This window comes from Lagenorhynchus albirostris, chromosome 3 (genome assembly GCF_949774975.1).
Source record: "Lagenorhynchus albirostris chromosome 3, mLagAlb1.1, whole genome shotgun sequence".
In the NCBI taxonomy this organism is placed as follows: Eukaryota; Metazoa; Chordata; class Mammalia; order Artiodactyla; family Delphinidae; genus Lagenorhynchus; species Lagenorhynchus albirostris.
The window spans coordinates 62,740,567-62,756,127 of NC_083097.1; the positions used below are offsets into that span (position 1 = coordinate 62,740,567).

The window sequence follows — 15,561 nt, forward strand, 5'->3', positions numbered from 1 at the left end:
CAATGGTAATGAATCAACAATATATATTAAATAGGGTGTCTTTAGATAGAAACATACATCAAACAAGGTTATTATTGATTGGCTGATGAAAATGTGACCAGAGGCTCACAGGAATCTAACACTGTGTTTCCCTCCGGACAATGGTTCAACACTCATTAATTCAGTGTTTGTGGTGCCTTTATAGAACAAAACCACTGCAAATAATTAGAACTGATGATATGCTGTTTAAATACAAGTATCTTATATGTGACTCTCACTAAGTTAAAAGTTTTTACCCATTTAAAAACTACATTATTCTGGTAACAGGTAAAGAATTTACTGGGAAAATTTACTTTCAATATACATACTGAAAAATATAAGGAAAAATACTGAAAAATATAAGGAAAACAAAGTAGCCCATCATCACAGTATCTTTTACTTAGATCAAGTAAGGCCTTAATGATAAATAGAGGTTTTAAGAATTATAATTTCAAGAATCAAAACTTATCAAAAATATATATTCAAAATATGATCATTACAGATTTCTTTTACAGTCTGAAAAAACAAGCATGAGATGATCTGTATGTGATAGAAGCATTATAAGGCAAAATTTTCCAAGTTCTCAGTTAGAATTCTCTTGTAAAGAGCATTTACCAAAAATTTTTTTGGAGTCCAAATGTTTCTTTCATTTACATAATAACACTTTTCTTTCCTAAAGCAGCTTAAGGTCCTAAAGAGACTTTTAACTGGTATTATATATATAATGTTAAAATTAAGTAAGTTTAAATTTTTTAATTTTAAAGAATTAAAAATGCTTTCCAATTTTAAATTTAAAGAAGGGAAAAGAGAGTATGGAAAAGAGTGAAATTAGAAAACAGGCAAGGCAAATTTTGGTCTTTGGCAAAATTTTTCTTCAGATTAATAATAATGGGCTGGGTGTCACATATGTCTCCTATGATTTACTTTAGCCCTTAGAGAGCTATTAGGAAAGGGAGGTACCTTCCCTGTATGTAACTGGGCTCTTCCCAGTTTCATTTCTGGAAACCACCATAACAACTGTTCTTATTAAAGAATCACTTTTGAAAGGAAGTGAGCGATACATTTTATGCCCCTCCCTAAAAAATGAAGCAGAAAGTCATCACTTCTGGCTTAACTGCTATTATACATGGGTTCATTCAGCAAATAATTATTAATAATCTGGCAAGGCGCTATGCCAGGATGCAGAATTCTTCCAAATTAGGAGTAGGCCCTATTCATTCTCTTTCCCCATCCTCAATCCTTGACTTTCACAGTAAGGCTGGTGTTACATTTGGGTTATCGTCCAAAAGCCCTGCAACCTCTGCTTTTCTTTTTCTTCACCTTTTAATTAAAGTTCAGTGACTGCAGCTAGTTCCAATTCACAGGGAAATTCATTCAAACAAAATTCTATTTTTTAAGACACATAAGGAAGGGAAGTGGGCCATTCTTGGCTCTATTGACTTGGTAATATTTTTTTCATTTGACAGGGGATAAATTTCTAGATAGCGTAGGCTGATAATTATAAGAATGTGTTCTAATAAATGTATTTTCCAAAAAAGTAAAATTGTTAAGACAATGATATTGCTTTTGCAAGCCTTATATGACAAATCATCAAATCCTTATTCAATGGAAGTGCGATGTTTTGAGTCCAATAAATACTTTCCACACCATATTAATTCACACAGTGTAATTAATCTGCACAATTATTCCACACAATTTAATTCCATTCTGAATAAAAACCTTTAGGGTAAACTAGCTATTTTACAAGCAAATGACGTCTGACATCAACTAAATACGCTGTTTTCTTCAATTCTTTTCTGAATAGCTGATTTCTTAAAGAAAGTTATAGTTCATTCAAAGAAAAAAAAAGTAGTTCAAGATCTCTGTCGTTAAAGGCCTAGCCATCAACATCTGGATGATAAAGACTAGGGAAATAATTTTACAGCTGATACCCAGGGAAGAGAATTCCTAGAAGTAACGAGGATGTTACTACATCTGTCAGGGCATACAAGCAGATGACTCACCCTTTTATGGAATATCTACTACATGGTAAAAACAGAGAGAGATGGTCTTTGCCCTTGAAAAGTTCAGTCTGGTGAGGGAAGACAGATTATGTTAAACAAATAATATGCCCTTCACCATGATAGAGTCTCTGAAAATAAGTGGGTAAAGGCTACTGTGGAGAAACTGATGCCTAAGGAGAGTCTGAAACCATGGCACAGTGGTTAGAGGGCATAGTACTTAGGCATGTGTAGCAAGAACCTCAGTGAGTATGCGTGCCTTTGAAGAATGAGGCTAGAGATAGAGAAGCCAGTTCATGAGGGTACCCACTGGAAACTACTGAGAGATGTAAATAGGAACAGATTTGCATTTTAGAAAGATAAATTTAGTAGCCCTGAAAAGGGTGGGTTGAAGGGAAACAACATTGGACATAGGGACACTAGTCAGAACCTTACAAAGGATCCCAAGTATTAAAAAAATAAAAAGAATAGGAGGTTAGGGAGTGGAATAAAGACATGAGGAGGGGTTAAAGGTAAATTTAGAAAGTAGAATCAATAAGATAAGGTACCAGTTTGGATGTAGGGCAGTGGTTTATCAAACAGGGGTGAGTTGTCTCCCAGGGGACATTTTACAATGTCTGGAGACGTTTTTGGTGGTCACAACGGAGGGAGATTGCTACTGGCTTCTAGTAGGAAGAAGGGTGTTGCTGAACATCTACAATGCACAGGACAGCCTCCTACAACAAAAAACTATCCAGCCAAAAATGTCAACAGTGTCAAGGTTAAGAAATCATGATGTAGGAGATGAAGGAGGAATCTGCGTCTCCTGGGCTTCTGGTCTGGGTGACTGAAAAGAAGACAGTGCCACTAGGCAGTGTGGTAAACAGAAAATAAAATCTGGAACAGGGGGGATGGTGAGGGAAAGGATGAGCTCAGTTTTGACCAAGTTCTGATGCCTATAGGGTTTGCATGTAAAACTGTCAGGAAGGGAACTTAAAATGTTTGGAGCTCAGTAGAGAAAACCAGGCTGGAGTGAAAAGTTTTGGGAATCATCAAGAGAGCTTATCTCGTCTGTTTAAGGTACATTTCAACATTAAAATGGAAAAATTTCATTTTAGAGAAAAGCTGTAGAAGCAGCAGTAGAGAAGCTATACCCAAAATCTTAAAGCACTTATCTCTTAAAGGATCTGAAAAGCATCTGACACTGATTATCCCAAGTGTTCAAGTGCTAATACGTTTTCAAATAAACTGGATGGCACTCATAAATAAAGGTTAGACGCACTACTTCCTTTATAACAATTCACACAAAACTAACTGCGTCAAATACCAGCGTTTTCCAAAGTATGTTCTATGGAACAAAAGTCCTAGAATTGAGTGTTCCATACTTATATAAGTTCTGCAAACACCTACGTGTTCCACTCTGAAACATTTATAATGCACGTTAATATATTAAAGGTTCTGAGAAGTCCCGCAGTAAAGAAACCCATTTAACCCTGAATAACCCAGCATGCAGCAAAGTGATCTGATCCTAGAATTCTTTTTCACGTAACACAGTAACATCTCATTTATAGCCACATTTATAGCCACAATATGAGAATCAAAAGATAAATTTTGAGGTAAACACATCTCACTGAAAGCCAATCTGTATATTCTACCATCTTTATTGACATTACTGTTACTAGAATATATATATATATATGGCATAATACAAAACTGAGGCATTAGTCATGACTACAGTATTATTTCTTAAACAGATATAATGACACAAAGTAATTCTCCTAAGAAATTAAACATTAATCTAAAAATCAATTTTGAAAGCAAATAGATTTTTGCATCAAATGCTTTAAACTAGCTTAAAAAACAAAACTAAACACAGAACACACAGAGAGAGACACACACACACTTCAATCCTAGAGAATCATCTACTTTGTAACTTCTTACATCAATAGTCAAGACAGAACTTCCCTGGTGGCGCAGTGGTTAAGAATCCGCCTGCCAACACAGGGAACGTGGGTTCGAGCCCTGCTCCAGGAAGATCCCACATGCCATGGAGCAACTAAGCCCATGCGCCACAACACCTGAGCCTGTGCTCTAGAGTCCGTGAGCCACAACTACTGAGCCCATGTGCCACAACTACTGAAGCCCGCCCGCCTAGAGCCTGTGTTCCTCAACAAGAGAAGCCACTGCAATGAGAAGCCTGTGCGCCACAATGAAGAGTAGCCCCCGCTCACTGCAACTAGAGAAAGCCCGCATGCAGCAACGAAGACCCAATGCAACCAAAAGAAAGAAAGAAAAATTAAAAAAAAAAAAGTCAAGGCAATGAGTAGTTCAAATGACCTTACTGTTAGAAGAGGTTACTGAAGTGTTTTCCAGAAGGTTCGTAAAATAATTCTAGGAAGTTGGTATAAGAAGAACTCTGAAGGTCTTAACCGTGGGCTAAAACTCTGTAAAAGTATTGATACTACATACATAGCAAAGCGGATATGAAGAAAGTTATGGTTTCAAACAATTGCCAGACTTTCCACTTAATTTTCCAAAAGAAAGCAGCCTGGCAGAGGTTAAAGGTATAAGGTAAATGACACCTTCCACTAAGAGTTTGACATTGCTACAGACACTGCCGGTTGACCATCCACCAACTATTCCTCCTGGCTCCTTCCTAACACACCTCAGATGTTGTTCTCTATCCTCCTCCACATGACTGTGAGCTTCACTAAGATCATCAATGCAATCCCATTCTCCTTGCCAGAAGTCCGTTTAGGAATGGACCTCTGAAGCAGTTCTGGCTAATGAGATAATCAGGGAAGGTTTGCTGGAAGCTCCTGGGTACACTCACAAAAAGATACACACATAAGGGCTTCCCTGGTGGGGCAGTGGTTGAGAGTCCGCCTGCCAATGCAGGGGACACGGGTTTGTAACCCAGTCTGGGAAGATCCCACATGCCGCGGAGCGGCTGGGCCCGTGAGCCATGGCCGCTGAGCCTGCGCGTCCGGAGCCTGTGCTCCGCAACGGGAGGGGCCACAACAGTAAGAGGCCCGTGTACCACAAAAAAAACAAAAACAAAAAACACACACATAAGAAGGGACGTTCTCTTAAATAACGTTGTGTTTGCAGTGACACTCGGACCTGAAGAGTCATCTTAGGACCTTGAGGGCAGCTAACCTGAGAACAAAGCCAACATTGTGAACAAGAGCAGATGGAAAAACCAGGAATCTGTTTCCTTGATTATGTCATTGAATCGATGACTCAGCCTCTAGGCTTTTTATGTGATAAAACAAGTTTCCTAGTTGTTCCAAGCAGTTGTCATTTAAAAAATTACACAAATAATAATTGAGGAAAGAGGCTTACATATAATAAATTCTGCAATAACGTGCTCCCCAATAAAATGTGATTGGTGGTCTTCCAGTTCTCCTGGCTAGCTAGCACACACTGGTCATTCATTAACTTTGTAACACAGATCCACATACAATTAGATTTTTAGGGCCCCATTTAATACTGTAGAGGTAATCAATGGAAAAATTTATAAGGCTAACTGATTGAGACGGGTGGAAGAAACATAGAAATCATAAAAGTTCATTATCAATTGACTTTCTGCTATAAGGATTTAATATTCAAGTCTTTTAATCAAGAAACAGCAGTATAACAGCATATTAGAGACATGCAGACAACTACCAAGAGAAATAAAAATGGGAATTTGTAAAAGCAGTTGCCTGGGGGGACGGGGCTAGATGAAGGACAAGATGAGATAGGAAACTAGTACTTGTCTTTACAAACCTTTAAGTACTATTTAACTTTTAAAACTTGTTCTAGTACTAGAAGATTTTCTTAAGTGGCACAGTGTAGGAAGCTACACGTACATCACAGTTAATGCTGAGAAAAGAATGCTTTAGGGGCCACTTCTGAAGACTGTCAAAGAACCATAGAATAAGTGACAATTCTTAATAGCTTGGAACTCAACTAACTTAACAGGACATCATCTGAAAGCATTCTTATTATTCATAAAGAGGAATAAAGGGAAAGTAAGACAGGAGCAGAAATTCCAAATGTGTCCAACTATGGCTCTGGAAGTGCTGAAGGTATGTCCACTTCCTTCCTTCATTAGAAGTAAATACACAGGAAGTAAGACAAAAAACATTCTACCTTTAGCTTGGTTTTTGGAGTTTGAAGCGGGAAGAGAAGCGGGACAATAGGTGTTAAGGCCAAAATGACATGGGCAAGGATAAGACAAGGAGTGGATGGACACAAATGACCATTTAACCTCAATGCAATGCCTGAAGAATTTAGTCTCAGTGCCATTACGAGCTGGCACAGCATGTCTTCAGACAAGCTGGAGCTCAAGCACTGGAATGTCCTCAAAAGAACTGTCCTGTACTAGTTAATAATATAAAGTGTAATTCCACTGGATTATCAGGTAATTGGTTTACTTCCGCTATCCCACCACCCACCTCTACTCTCCCAGCACAGGCCTGTAAGAAAAATCTTACTGACTGAAACAGCTGTTTTGACGCGGCTCAAAGATTAGGACTGCATATTATCAGCTATGTATTTCTATTACCATGTTATGTGTTTAACAGGTGATTACTTATCCATTTTGAATTTTCTTTAAAACAAACAAATAACACATGCTTCCTCTGAGGCAAGCAAAGCTTATCCGACTAATGGCTACCGCACACATAGTTGTACCACAAGAGCGCCATCTAGTGATGAACCAAAAACATAGCAGGTGTTTGTTTAAACTTCCAAGTTACTATACAGCAAAAACAAAATCGTAAAGGAGATGGCCATAACATAGGTATACAGAATTAAAATGTGACACCAACAACTACAAAACGTCTTTTCTGGAAGAATTCTTAAAAACGGTATGATCTGAATTCCTTGATCTTTGAACTGGTTAATTACACATTCAAACGAAAGATTTTTTAAGAAAATCATTGTATCATAACAATTGTGCATCAGAAATATCTTCATGACATCAGGTATTTGACTTAATTAGCATATCTGAAGAAAATATAATCAAATAAATTAAAATTTTCAATCTGGAGTTTAAGATTACTAAATTATAAAACTGTACTTCAAACAGTAACAACATTGTTTATACTCCTTATATACAGCCTTCATTTTAAGTTTTCTTTTTTTTTTTCCTCAGTCTCAGTCCTTTCATTAAGGCACAGCACTAGTTATTAAAAGGGATTACAGCACTTATTTACTTTGGGCACCTTAATCAGTAGCTACATTTAAAAGATCAAAGGAATATGTTCAAATTCATTGGAAAGAGCAAGTAAACCCACTCAATGTATATATTTAAGCAACATCTTCAGTACTCAAAGGACCTGGCTTGCTAGGTCCTTTGAGTATTGACTTCCAAGTGACATCATCTCTGCCCCACTCCCCCTTTTAAAACTCTATTTATTTCAGATAAAATACTTGGTGTTTTAAAATATATGAGGAGGTATTCCTGGTAACTCAGTTACATTTAAAATTAGTACTGTACTTTCAATTTCACTAGACTTTAAACATTCTTCTTTTCCCAGTTGATTTCCACTAAATAAAGCTATATTCTGAGAACTCACAGTATACACTAGGGAAATCTAAGGAAAATAGCCTCTTGTTAATGAGAATTTAATTCTTGTTAATATATATGGCATATTCCTAAAAATCCAAAATAAGTCATTTTCTAGTAGACATCCAATTCCTAGAAACTTTTTAAGTGAATTAAATGTTAAAAGATTATTTAAGTTATAATACCAACAATACTTCAAGGAACAATAATACTCTTAGGTACTCTTTTCCTTTACACTTACTACAAACTAACCAAGTGAATATGCAATCCATTTTCTATCTGAACAAGCAAATACTCTAAAAAATAAACCTATGATTGAAGAGAAAGATCCAAAGGTATTTTGGCAAAATATTGAACAAAAAGATCCAAAGGTATTTTGGCAAAATATTAACATTTGCTACATTTGAATAGTGGTTGCATAGATGTTACATTATTCCCTGTATTAATCTGAATATTTTTAATTGCTCAAAACAAACAATAAAACCGCACACCATTTCTCTAGAATTCTTATTAACACTGAGAAATCTGACTAAATCAGCCACATTTTATTTTATGCATATGTAGATCTTTTTTTTTAAACTGCTGTGCAAAAGTTGGCACTATGATCAGAACTGCACTATCCAATACGGTGACGGTGACTACTGAGCATCTGAAATGTGGCTAGGGAAATTGAGAAAGTGAATTAGTTTATTTGATACTCAAGTAAGTCAGTTACTGAAATACTTCTAAGCATGTATGGAACAACTTGGATATGTGAATCTACTGCTTCAAGTGTAAATTTTATGAAATTTAAATTCAGATCAAGTATTTTTGATAAAAATTTTAGCATCCAAACAGAGGTGCTCTAAGTGCAAAATACACAGTGGATAGTATGAAAAAAGAATGTAATATCTGAACCTCTTTACATATGTTAAAAATATTATGGATATACAGTTGACCCTTGAACATGGATTTGAACTGTACAGGTCTACTTACACTCGGATTTTTTCCAATAAATATATTAGAAAATTTTTTGCAGATTACACAACAGTTTGAAAAAACTCACAGACAAACCACATAGCCTAGGAAAATTGAAAAAATAAGAAAAAGTTAGGTATGTCATGAATGCATAAAATATATGTAGATACTGGTCTATCCTCACATAAGGTGAGTAATATTTAATATAAAATTAATAATGAGGGCTTCCCTGGTGGTGCAGTGGTTGAGAATCTGCCTGCTAATGCAGGGGACACGGGTTCGAGCCCTGGTCTGGGAGGATCCCACATGCCGCGGAGCAACTAGGCCCGTGAGCCACAACTACTGAGCCTGCGCGCCTGGAGCCTGTGCTCCGCAACAAGAGAGTCCGCGATAGTGAGAGGCCCGCGCACCACGATGAAGAGTGGCCCCCGCTTGCCACACTAGAGAAAGCCCTCGCATAGAAACGACGACGCAACACAGCAAAAATTAATTAATTAATAAACTCCTACCCCCAACATCTTCTAAAAAAAAATTAATAATGAGTTAGTTTTCTTACTGTTTTTTAACTTTGCTTTCAAAGAATTACATTACCGTACAGTATGCCCCTCTCTCTGATAATTGGAGAAACTGTGTATCAGCCTATCATCACAGGTAAGCAGTTTAAAAAAAAAGTAATGGCGGTCTGGTGGTTAAAACTCCATGCTTCCAATGCAGGGAGTGCGGGTTCGATCCCTGGTGGGGGAATTAAGATCCCGCATGCCACTTGGCGTGGCCAAAAAAAGGTAACAATGTTTCTAATACTATATTATGAATATGACTGTAATACTGTATGCCATAAAAATTTTACAATCATTCATTCATTAGTGTATAGGCTAGGCTACTGTGAAGCAATTGTATTGATTATTAACACTAGGCTACCATAAAGCCATCACATTGCTGCCTCTTCGTTATCAATGCATGAATTGTTACACCTGTAAATAAAAATGAATTTCTTTTTCACATTATCTTATCACTTTTGATGTCTAGTGTTAGCAATATATATAACATCTACACTGTTTTGTATCATATAAGACAATATCGATGTAGGTACTGACAGGTGATTCATCTTGTAAACAGATGATATATACTTAATGATATTGATAAATACAATACTGTAAATGTATTTTCACTTCCTTATGATTTTCTTAATGACGTTTCATTTTTGTCTAGCTTATTGTATTATAAGAATATACTATATAATACATATAGCATATAAAATATGTGTTAACCAACTATTAATGTTACTGGTAACAGTACTTGTCAATAATAGGATATCAGTAGTTAGGTTTTGGGGGCATCAGAAGTTATAAGCAGATTTTTGACTGAGTGGGAGGTTGGTCCCCCTAACCCCAGCACTGTTCAAGGGTCAACTGTATTGTCAACATATATTAAAATTTATCTTACCTTTTAGAAACTGTAAATTTAAAACTACATGTATTACTCATACTGTATTTCAAGTGGAAAATACTGGACAATTTTTGTAGCCACTTCCTTACTGATAAACATATAGGTTGTTCCAATTTCTGCACTATTACAAACAATGACCCTGTATGTTCACTTGTGTACACATGCAAGAGAGATACTAGAAGCTGAATTCCTGGTCACGGGGTATGCACCATAGCACATTTCCATATTGCTTCTCACAACACATGTACCAGTTTATACTTTAATAGTCTAATATTATTTCCTCCCAACACTTGGTAAGGTCCAAGTAATCTGTGCCAACTTGATGGGCATGAAATGGTATTTCACCATTGCTGAATTTGCACATCCCTGATTACTAGTGAGGGTAAGGAGGTCTTCATATATTTCTGGGCCATTTGAGCCCAGAAGATTTCTACCCTTATTCCTAAGCTTGTTTAAAACCCTATCTTAGCTGCAGAGAGTGAAAAGACCAGAATCCAAAGTCATCACTCAAACTATATGCATGGAAACATCTCATATATACAATTCTAACCACATGTTAGAATTTAGGTGAACTTAATTAAGGTGAACACCCACTAACATAGAGAAAGGCAGAGTTGCTTATTTTTCTAAATCTGATGACATTTAATGTTTAAAAATCAATATAGTATAGATATAGCATATATATTCTACCATTTTTCAAAGGTAAATTACAGTTCTTTGGTATAAAATTTAGTTTTCATATTTTTGTACCAAATTGTTTCTGACATGCCTTAAAATTTTCTCCTTTGTGGAGGGGCGAGTAGGATGGTAAATGTGTATTAGTCAAATTTTTAACTTAGAGTCATCAAAAAATTTTTCTGTCTTAGCATCAAAAAATAATTTTAACAGATAAAACATATTTAATGTTAAACTAGAGGTCAAAAGTAACAACACAATTCTCTTCTCAAATACATTAAACTCCCGGATGCTTTCCAAATAGTAAACTCCACCAGTCCATTCCCACTCTGTTTCTCTCTGCAATTTTCATTCCAACAGCCCTCAAGCTTGGAAGTGATTCTCACTTTCATCTGATCAAGTTTCCTCTAGTCACAGCTAATAATTAGATTTATCTCTTTTCCGAGTGGTCCTCAAGTAGTTTAGCTACAAGTCCGACCAATGAACAGCATCTGGTATTTTATGCATGGTCGCCACACATTCCCAGTATCTCAGGATTACCTAGCTTTCATACTGTTTTATTTTTCCATTGAAAAGGGCTGTACTAAATATAACTAAATGTGACCTATGTTTTCCATTTTTGTCGGCTTTTCAGGTAACAAAAATTATAGGCAAAAGTATCAGATGCTGTGTCCCAATTTGGGGTTTTGCAAATACAATCAATCCCTGTAATTATGTGGTGTTTTGCTCAAATGCATTAGATCTATTACACAACAACTGTGTTAACAATTCAGTTATTATGGTATCACAAAAGCCCAAACAAACACATTTTCTGACTGTGAAGTTATTTAACATTTTTCACTGACCAAAAATTTGATTCAACAGTACAGTAAGCTAGATTTGGTTGTTTGTTTCCTCTTTATCTTTTCTGAAAATGAATTTAGTAGAGGTAAAGGGAGGCTGACTTCTGAGCTACCTGGAAGAGATAATCACTAAAGATAAAAGAGCACCTGACAAGATATAGTACTCCAGAGCTTATGAGAGTGTTTTTCAAACACTGGGTCACAACCCAGAGGGTTATAATTAATTTAATGGGCATTTTAAGAAATGAATGAGAATGTAAAACATCAGACTGTATCACACTTGGTAAGGTTATATGTATCATTTCATGAAACTTTTGGCTACATATTTATATATGCTTGTCACAAAGCAGGATGTCTTTTTTTTTTTTTTTCCTACTGTGGATCAAAAAGTTTAAAAACCTAGAGATAAAAAATGCTTTTACTTAATGTTTATGAAAACTCTGTGAAGCAGGTATACAACACCCATTTCATAGTACAAAAGCATAGGTCCTAAGTGACTTATCCAAAGTCACACAGCTAGAAAATGATATAATAAGCGTATTTTTTAAAAAATGCAAATGGAAATGAAATTCAACCTCACTAGGAATCAAAGAACTGCAAATTAAAACCATGAGTTATCATTTTTTCACCTGTCAAAACAGGAAACCTTTTATTTTTTTTAATGAAAAAATTCAATGTTTGAGTTTAAGGAAATCTGACACTTTCAGAAACACCTAGTAAAGGCTTTCCAAAAACACTTTGACAATGCATATCAAAAGCTTTAAATTTCTGTGCATATCCTTTGACATAGCAATTCCATTCTAGGAACTTACCTTAAGGAAATCATATATATATATGCAGATATTTAGCTATAGGGATGTATCACCACACTGTTTATGATAAGCAAAGATTGTAAATTAAAACATCTAATGACATAAGATCAAATAAATCATGGTAGATCCACATAACGGAATCCTACGTAGCCATTAAAAAACAAAGTTCCAGAATATTCAGTGACATAAGGTGTCCAATATAGTAAGTGAAAAGAGTTTATGTAAAACTGTTAACACAGCACAATTCAATTTTTGTTTAAAAATTTATCTACAGTTGAATCCTGAACAACGTGAGGGTTAAGGGCACCAATACTCTGAGCAGTCAAAAACCCAAGTACAACTTTACAGTCAGCTCTCTGTATCCTTGGATTCAACCAACCTTAGATCGTGCAGTATCGTGATATGTATCTAGCAAAAAAAATCCAAGCGTAAGTGGACCCTCGCAGCGCAAACCCGTGTTGTTCAAAGGTCAACTGTATATTCAGAGAAAAAAATCCATGGAACATATACTTATATTCTGCCCTTGCCCTGCCTTGCCTTTTCCCAACACAGAAACCAGAGTGATCCTTCTAAAAACTGAAGCTAGTATTTAAATACTCCAGGAAAAAGATAAAAAAGGGGCGAGAGGTTAGGATAAACCAAGTAAGGCAAAATGAGGTTGCTACTGAAGTGGGTGGGAAAATGGTGGTATAGGAGACTGTATTTTCTACTTTTTTGTATGTCTAAAAAATTTCATAATATAGAGTTTTAAAGTAATAAAACCTAAATCAGGTGGAACATTGCTCAAAACCCTCTAATGGCTTCCCGTCTCACTCATAGTAAAAGCCAAAGTCCTTAAAATGGTCTAAAGACCTGCCATCAGTGTTTCTCAACCCTGGCTGCATTACAAACACCTGGCCCCAAGCCCTAGCATCACTGGTCTGGTGGGCAGCCCCGCTTCCAAGGTGATTCTCATGTGGAATCACCTCTCAGGAGGAAAAACCACTACAGGATAGGACCCCTGCTCCCTCTCCAACCTTTCTGTAGCTTACTGTTTTGTTTTGTTTTAATTTTTATTGGAGTATAGTTGATTTACAATGTTGTGTTAGTTTCAAGTGTAGAGCAAAGTAAATCAGCTATACCTATACATATATTCACTCTTTCTTTTTTTTAGATTCTTTTCCCATATAGGCCATTACAAAGTATTGAGTAGAGTTCCCTGTGCTATACAGCAGGTTCTTATTAGTTATCTATTTTATACACAGTAGTATGTATATGTCAATTCCAATCTCCCAATTTATCCCTCCTCCCCCTTACCCGCTGGTAACCATGAGTTTGTTTTCTACATCTGTGACTCTACTTCTGTTTTGTACGTAAGTTCATTCATACCCCCTTTTTTTAGATTCCACATATAAGTGATATCATATATTTGTCTTTCTCTGTCTGACTTACTTCACTCCGTATGACAATCTCTAGGTCCATTCATTTTGCTGCAAATGGCATTATTTTGTTCTTTTTTATGGCTGAGTAATATTCGAAAAGATACATGCACCCCAGTGTTCACCGCAGCACTGTTTACAATAGCCAGGACATGGAAGCAACCTAAGTGTCCATCAACAGAGGAATGGATAAAGAAGATGTGGCACATACATACAATGGAATATTACTTAGCCATAAAAAAGAACAAAATGCCATTTGCTTACTGTTTTTTGCCCAGCCACAATGGCCCTCCTTGTTTCTCAAACAATGCCAAGCACATCCTACCTCAGGGCCTTTGCCTGAAGCACTCTTTCCCCTCAGATCTGTCTAGAATCTTCCTTTGCCTCCTTCAGGTGTTTGCTCAAATGTTACTTTCGCAGTGAGGCCTTCCCGGTTGCCCTATATAAAAACTGTAGCCCCTTCCTCTCCTCTCCCAGGACTTCCTATCCCCCTTCTTTTACTGTTCTCCACTGCACTTATCACCATCTGACATACAACATATTTTCTTATTTATCATCCCTCTGCCCCAGCTAAAGTGTTATCTCCTTAAGGGCAAGGATTTTGCCATTTTTAATCAGGGCTGTGTTCCCAGCAACTCAAACACCTGGCACATATTAAACACCCAGAAAATACTTAACAAATAAATGAATAAATGACTATATACCAAGACATTTAGAGTTGTTGTTGGTGGGATTACAAATGACTTATTTTTTCTTATCTCAACTTTTCAATATGTGAACATGTACTATATTTATAAGAAAAAAATCTGAGCAAACAATATTAATGCAATGTATTTCCTTGCTTTAAAAAAACACAGTTAGTGGAATGTTATCTCGGTGATTACACAAATAAATAGCTATGTAAACATCCAGTGAGCTTTAGATTTGTGCATTTTACTGAATATATGCCTTAAATTGTTAAAAAAGTGAAAGACAGTTAAAAATATTACAGCCTGAGTGATAACGGATTCATCTGGCAAACAGAGATTTGGAGACACTCTTGCCTGTGGAATACCTCCTACAAATCATCCACAAATCTCCACTGACGCAAGTTTTTTCATCAACTAGGTCTCCTCAGAATTCTCCTTATGGTGTGTAACAATACCTAGAGTTATCCTATACAACAATAATCTAAAACTACTTGTGTGCCTTTAATTGTGAACCAGCAAGCTTGTCCTAAGAAATACTGTAAAATATCAACTCTAAGAAAGCCAATCATCTAAACCTGGAGAAAGTTCCCTAACTGGTTCTCCAGCTAACAAAGCATAGAAGATGATGATGGATTAACTAAACATTAAGTACAAATATTAGCTGAACCAATTGATAAATAGAAAAGTATCAATTCTGCTAAAGCCTTTGTGTTTGGCAGACATTCCACACTACCTAAGTGGACAATAACAGAACTCGGATTAAGGTTGCCTCATCCAACTATTCAGTGACCATTTAGGAACCAGTTCTCTTCAGTTCTTCTATAAAAGTCTAAAACCTGGATTCTGGACAAAGTGGTAAAATCTACTCTTGAATCTTTCCTACTCAAACATAGCCTCTCATCATGTGAAAAAGTGCTCTAGAGCCTCAATTGAATGCTCTTTTTGAGACATTTGAGAAAAAACAAGTTAGCCTTATTTCTCAAGAAGAGAGCAGTGGTCTTAACAGCAAGGGTACTACAAACAGCACAGAAGCACGGCATGTCATCCTACAACAATTTTACATCATGGTAATAAAAAAAATCATATCAAAAATAAATATGGCTAGAGAAAAATGCAAAGTTTATATAAATTTATAAGCTAGGCCATAACACTTTTTAAAAAAATCAAC

General features: G+C 36.2%; 1 protein-coding gene across 4 annotated transcripts in view; it reads right to left on the reverse strand.

Moving 5' to 3' along the window:
- Positions 1-15,561, reverse strand: part of HOMER1 (homer scaffold protein 1) — a 124,354-nt gene that overhangs the window by 80,580 nt on the left and 28,213 nt on the right. The gene's annotated exons all lie outside the window — the stretch shown is intronic.